General features: G+C 41.3%; 1 pseudogene; it reads right to left on the bottom strand.

The window, feature by feature from the left end:
- Positions 1-2,167: 2,167 nt before the first annotated feature.
- Positions 2,168-4,222, bottom strand: LOC102838594 (annotated as a pseudogene).
- Positions 4,223-5,154: the final 932 nt, after the last annotated feature.

The raw sequence follows: 5,154 nt of genomic DNA, 5'->3' as shown, positions 1-5,154 counted from the left end.
GAAACTACCAGCCGCTCCGCGGGAGAAAGATGAGGCTTTCTACTCCCGTAAGGATTTACACCCTTGGAAACCCTGTACAGGGTCGCTATGAGTCGGAATCGACTCGACAGCACTTAACAACAACAACAATACTTGAGTATGTATTTTGGTAATTTTTTATGTATTCTAATTGCTTCCCGAAAGATGTGATCAGGATGTGGTCTTCCTGTTTCACTCTTCTTATAGCTTAACTCAGAGTAACTTTTACAGGTGTTTCCTGTTTCCCTGGTATATGGCAGCTGGTATTGTTTCTTGCCTGGGTTTTGGTGTTTTATAAAGTGTTATTCCAGCTTGGCTATTTGGCAGCAGTTGCTAACTCTTTTCATGTAATGTAGGGAGACAAAGAGTCCTTCAATAGCAGTAGGGAGGCTATGTGACAGCCAAACAACACCAGTCGGGTAGAAAAAAAAACCAAAATCAAAATTAAAAACAAAAGTGATAATGGGAGAAAAACACAACAAAACAAAAAACTGATGGAGAAAAAAAAAAAAAATTCAGCACCAGCAAAAAGCAAGATTGAATACGGCAGTCTCTAATCATAAAAACAAAAAGAAAGAGAGAAAGAAAAAAAAAAAAAAAGGTAGGGGAGAGGCAGAAGAAAGAGAGGGAAAAAGGAAAAAAGTAAAAGAAAAAAATCTGTAACTTAATGTCCTCACTCTCTTTTCAGTCCCTTCTGAGCTCCTCTCCTTGTTGATATGCTGTGGAGTTGATCGTGGCCCACAGCGATCCAGTATAGGGTTTCCAAGGAGCAGCTGGTGAGCTCAAACCACCGACCTTGCTGTTCAAAAGGCTTTGCAGTCTGAAGCAATAACCCACAGAGCCACAGCAGGACTGCTTTGTTACTGGTAGTAAAAAACAACTCAAGGGCGTCTCTGCTTGGGCTGGCCTGTGCCTTGGTGGGCGGGCCTTAGCCTCAGAGGCTGGGCGGGGGCCTGGCCTAGGCCGAGGGGATGGAGGGCGTATCTGTTCTTGTAGCGTTTTTCTGAATCTTTCTAAAATTTTTTCTATGTCCTCCTTGCTTACCTCAATTTTTCTGTCAATCTTTTTAAGGTACCTAAATATCATTCTTTTTCAGTTAGCTCCATTACCTTTTTTTCCTCTGGAAATTTTCTGACTCTGCAACTTGTTCATTTATTTTTTTTAGCTATTCTCTGTTGCTTCTATATGTGAGCTAAACTTGTCTGCTGTCTCAGGGATATCATGGGGTTGTCGTATTTGTATTTAGTTGATAATTGTATGTTGATGTGTTCTTAGTCTCTCATCAACTGTCTTCACAAGAGTTAGAGAATGGAAGTGTGTATGCTGTTCTTATTTGCTGTTTATGTACCTCAGTTTAGGGTGGGTTTGACTGCTGTCTGTAGTTGATGAGGTGGCATAAGATATTTTTTTTTGTTGTTTGTTTTTTCCAAGTTGGTCAAGCTACAGAAGATTTGGTTGTGGCTGGGCTGTATGGGTACAGTTGCTGTCTCTTATTGGGTGGGAAAGAGAAAATCTCTCTCTCTCACACACACAAGAAAATAAAACACAATAAATAAACAAGGAACCAACAATGAAAAGAGCAAATAATAAAGAGAAAAAATAAGTAAAAACAGTAAGCACCCAGAAAAATGTATATAATAAATATAAAGACAAAGGATGGGCCATGAAATGGAGCTATAGAAGAAAGTAAGAGAGAAAATAAAAGAAATTAATCCAACTACATATCCTTCCTCTTTGTTTCCAAATTTCACATTCCAGTTGATAGCAATTATCATTGCATCTTTTAAATTTTTTTCCCCAGAGTTTAGGACTTTTTAATTTGTCCCAAAGTCGCTGAAGCAAAAACCATGATAAAACATCCTGCTTGCCTTTACACCCCCTCCCAACTAAAAAAACAAAAGAAAACAAAAAAACTATTTGTAGGAAAAAAAAAATAGTTTTATACATGGGATAAAACTTAGTATAAATTCAAATCCAGTGAAACCACAGGGCAGCTCCCTTTGAACTGTGTTCCATAACATTTCTAAGTAGACCACAAGGCTACTGTCTCGGAATGTCCTCAGAAGGCTCTGTCATGATCTGATAACAGAGTGAAAACCCCAGAGTTCTTGCTTTCAAATGGAAGAGGGAAAAGACAGGGAAGGAAGATCTACTCAAACGTCATTTTCTTTCCTTGTGGCTTGCGATCTACTCCTCCTCCTCTCCCTCCCCAGAAGCCTCCTCTCCCTCCAAATCCTCCTCAGCCTCCACCTCGTCCCCCAAAGCCACCTTCGCCCTTAGGCTTGGCCCAGTCCAAGGTAACTTTTTTTTCCATCAATTCCCCCATCCTTCATGGCCTCCTTGATGGCTTTAGCATCTTCTTCACTGTTGAGGTCTACAAACGCAAACCCTTTGGAGGAGCCTGTTTCTTGGTCTGTGACTATCCTGGCACAGATAGAACCATCAAATGACTCCTGCAATGTTTCCTCAGTTGTGTCTTCAGACAAACCTTTGACAAACAGTGTTTTGGACGGCTGGCTTCTTGCATTAGGGGATCTCCTGGATCCTTGCAATTCCAGCCTGATGGCCCTGCCCTCAACTTCTCTTTTATTACAAGAATTTAAAGCTTCTTTAGCATCTTCACGTGAAGCAAATTCTATAAATGCATACCCTCTAGATTTGCCGTTCTGTTTCTGAGGCACCTTGATAGCAGTTGCCTTCTCAAACACCTTCTGGAGAGTTTCTTCTGTTGCACTGTAGGAGAGGTTACTTAAAACCAGTGTTTTTGATTCACCACTCCAGGTGCTGGTCTTCCCACCTCTGTGGTCTTGATTTTGACCTTTCTCCCCAGTGTAGTACAAGGATATAGAATGACCATCAATCTCTGTTCCTTGCTTTTCTTCAAAGGTTTTATCAGCATAAGCTTCTGTTTTGAATTCAAGATAAGCAATCCCTTTACTCTTTCCATCTTTGCTGACTAATCTCATCTCCATGGCATCTTCAAACACTTCTTTTAATTCATCCTGAGTGACTTTGTAAGGCAAGCTTTTGGCCAAAAGTGTTCTGGCATCTCTGTCTTTCTTACTGTCTTTCCCCTTTGGTCTCTTTAGCTTAATTTCGTTACCAAAGACCTTTAAACCAGTGAGTTTCAAAGCTTTTTCCAGGTCTTTAGCAGATTCAAAATCCACATAGCCAGACTTCCTATTCATACCAATTCTGACATCTGATCCTATTCATACCAAATCTGACAACAAGATCATTTTTAGTAAAAAGGTCACTGAGATCAGTGTTTAATTCTGGAGCAGACTTGTTACAATTCAGGTTTCCAACAAATAGATTGAAAGCTGTAGTTGGTTCTATGGTTTCCACTTTCTTCTCCTTGGCTTCAGGAGCAACTTTCTGTTGGGTCACTTCCTTCTTTTGTTTTCCAGGTACTTCTTTGACAGGTTCTTCCTCCTCTCCCTCCTCTTCATAGTCGTTCTCATCTTCTTCATCATCTTCCTCCTCGTTGTCCTCTTCCTCATCATCATCCTCATCATTGTCTTAGTCCTCACTCACACTCTTGGCTTTCACAGGAACCACCTTGGCAGGCGCTTTCTTGCCCTTTGCTGGCATAGTGTCCATGGCCTCTTCTTCAGAATCATCTTATTCATCCTCCTCCTCCTCCTCATCATCATCTTCATCATCATCCTTGTCATTAAAGTGAGGGGCAGCTGCTCCTTTCATCATGATGGACTCAAATTCATACTCATCCTCATCATCTTCCTGTCTTCATCATTTTCCTCAGTGCTCTCTTCATTCTTGGCATTCTTGTCATTCTTTGCCCCCCTTGGCTCGAGGAGCTGCTCCCTTCTTACCGGAGATCACCACCACAGCTTTGCCTGGGGTGGCTCCCTTCTTGCCAGGTGTTGCTGCTGCTTTGGCTGCTGTAACTATCTTCTTAGCCAGTGTGGCAGCTGCCTTCTTGCCAGGGGTGACAGCTGCTTTTTTGGCTGGTGTGACAACTACCTTTTTTGTGGGGGAAACCACCACCTTCTTTGATGGCAGTGTGGTATTCTTCTTGCCTTTTTTTCTGAGGAATGACAACCTCTTCTCCACTGCTTTCTTCTTCATCATCTTCTGACAGTTCCTCATCCTCACTGTCTTCTTCTATCTACCTCTTTGGGGGAGAAGCCAGCTTCTTGGAATTGCTTTGATTTTTCCCAGCTTTCGTGAGCTTCACCATGATGGCGACTGGGGACGGTGGAGGATGTGGAGGACGAGTGGCGCAGATGAGACTACAGGAACCCAAATGATGTTGATGGCAGCTGCGGTTCTGAAGAGGTTGGATCACGCACGCCTGGCTACCAGCTAGAGCTCGAGACTGAGACAAAAGATTTATCTTTGCATCTTGATTGCATGTTTCATCAATTTCAGCCTGAAAAAGTTGGCAGAATTCTTCAATTTCATCATTGCTATTTTTAGTGTTTGATGAGCACATTTGAATTATAGTGTTATTGATTAGTCTTCCTTGTAGGCATATGGCTATTATCCTATCACAGATAGCATTATACTTCAAGATATGTCTTGAAAGTTTTTGACATTGAATGTGATGCCATTCTTCTTCAATTTTTTCATCCCTGGCATAGAAAATCATATGATTGTCAAAATCAAAATGGCCAACACCAGTCAATTTCAGCTCACTAATGACTAGAATCTTTATGCATTCCATTCATTTTTGATAATTTCCAACTTTCCTAGATTCATTATTGTGCATTCGTATTTTGATTATTAGGGGATGTTTGCAGTTGTTTCTTCTCATTTTGTTGGAGCAGCTCACTCCAACAAAATTTAGAAGGATATATTGCCTCCGAAACCAAAAAGGGATACCAGCCATTATGCCTCCATTTTCATTTTGGGAAGGGCCAGATACAATAGCTTATCCTTCACTTTAGTATGAATAGCTTAAAAAAATCCACACCACTGGACCCCTAGAAGCTTCAATGAGGAGGAAAACCTGAATTTTGTTGGATTGATTTCCTACCCTCTAGCATGCAAATGTCTTACCAATATGTCTGTTGTTGCTAAGTGCTGGCGAATCAGTTCTGACTCTAGCAACCCTGTATAGGGTTTCTGAGGAGCAGCTGGTGGGTTTGATCTGATGACCTTGCAGATCAA

The sequence above is a fragment of the Chrysochloris asiatica genome, unplaced genomic scaffold (genome assembly GCF_000296735.1).
Source record: "Chrysochloris asiatica unplaced genomic scaffold, ChrAsi1.0 scaffold00062, whole genome shotgun sequence".
NCBI lineage: Eukaryota > Metazoa > Chordata > Mammalia > Afrosoricida > Chrysochloridae > Chrysochloris > Chrysochloris asiatica.
Note: the sequence above shows the minus strand (reverse complement) of the source record. Positions and strands in the feature narration are given on the sequence as shown.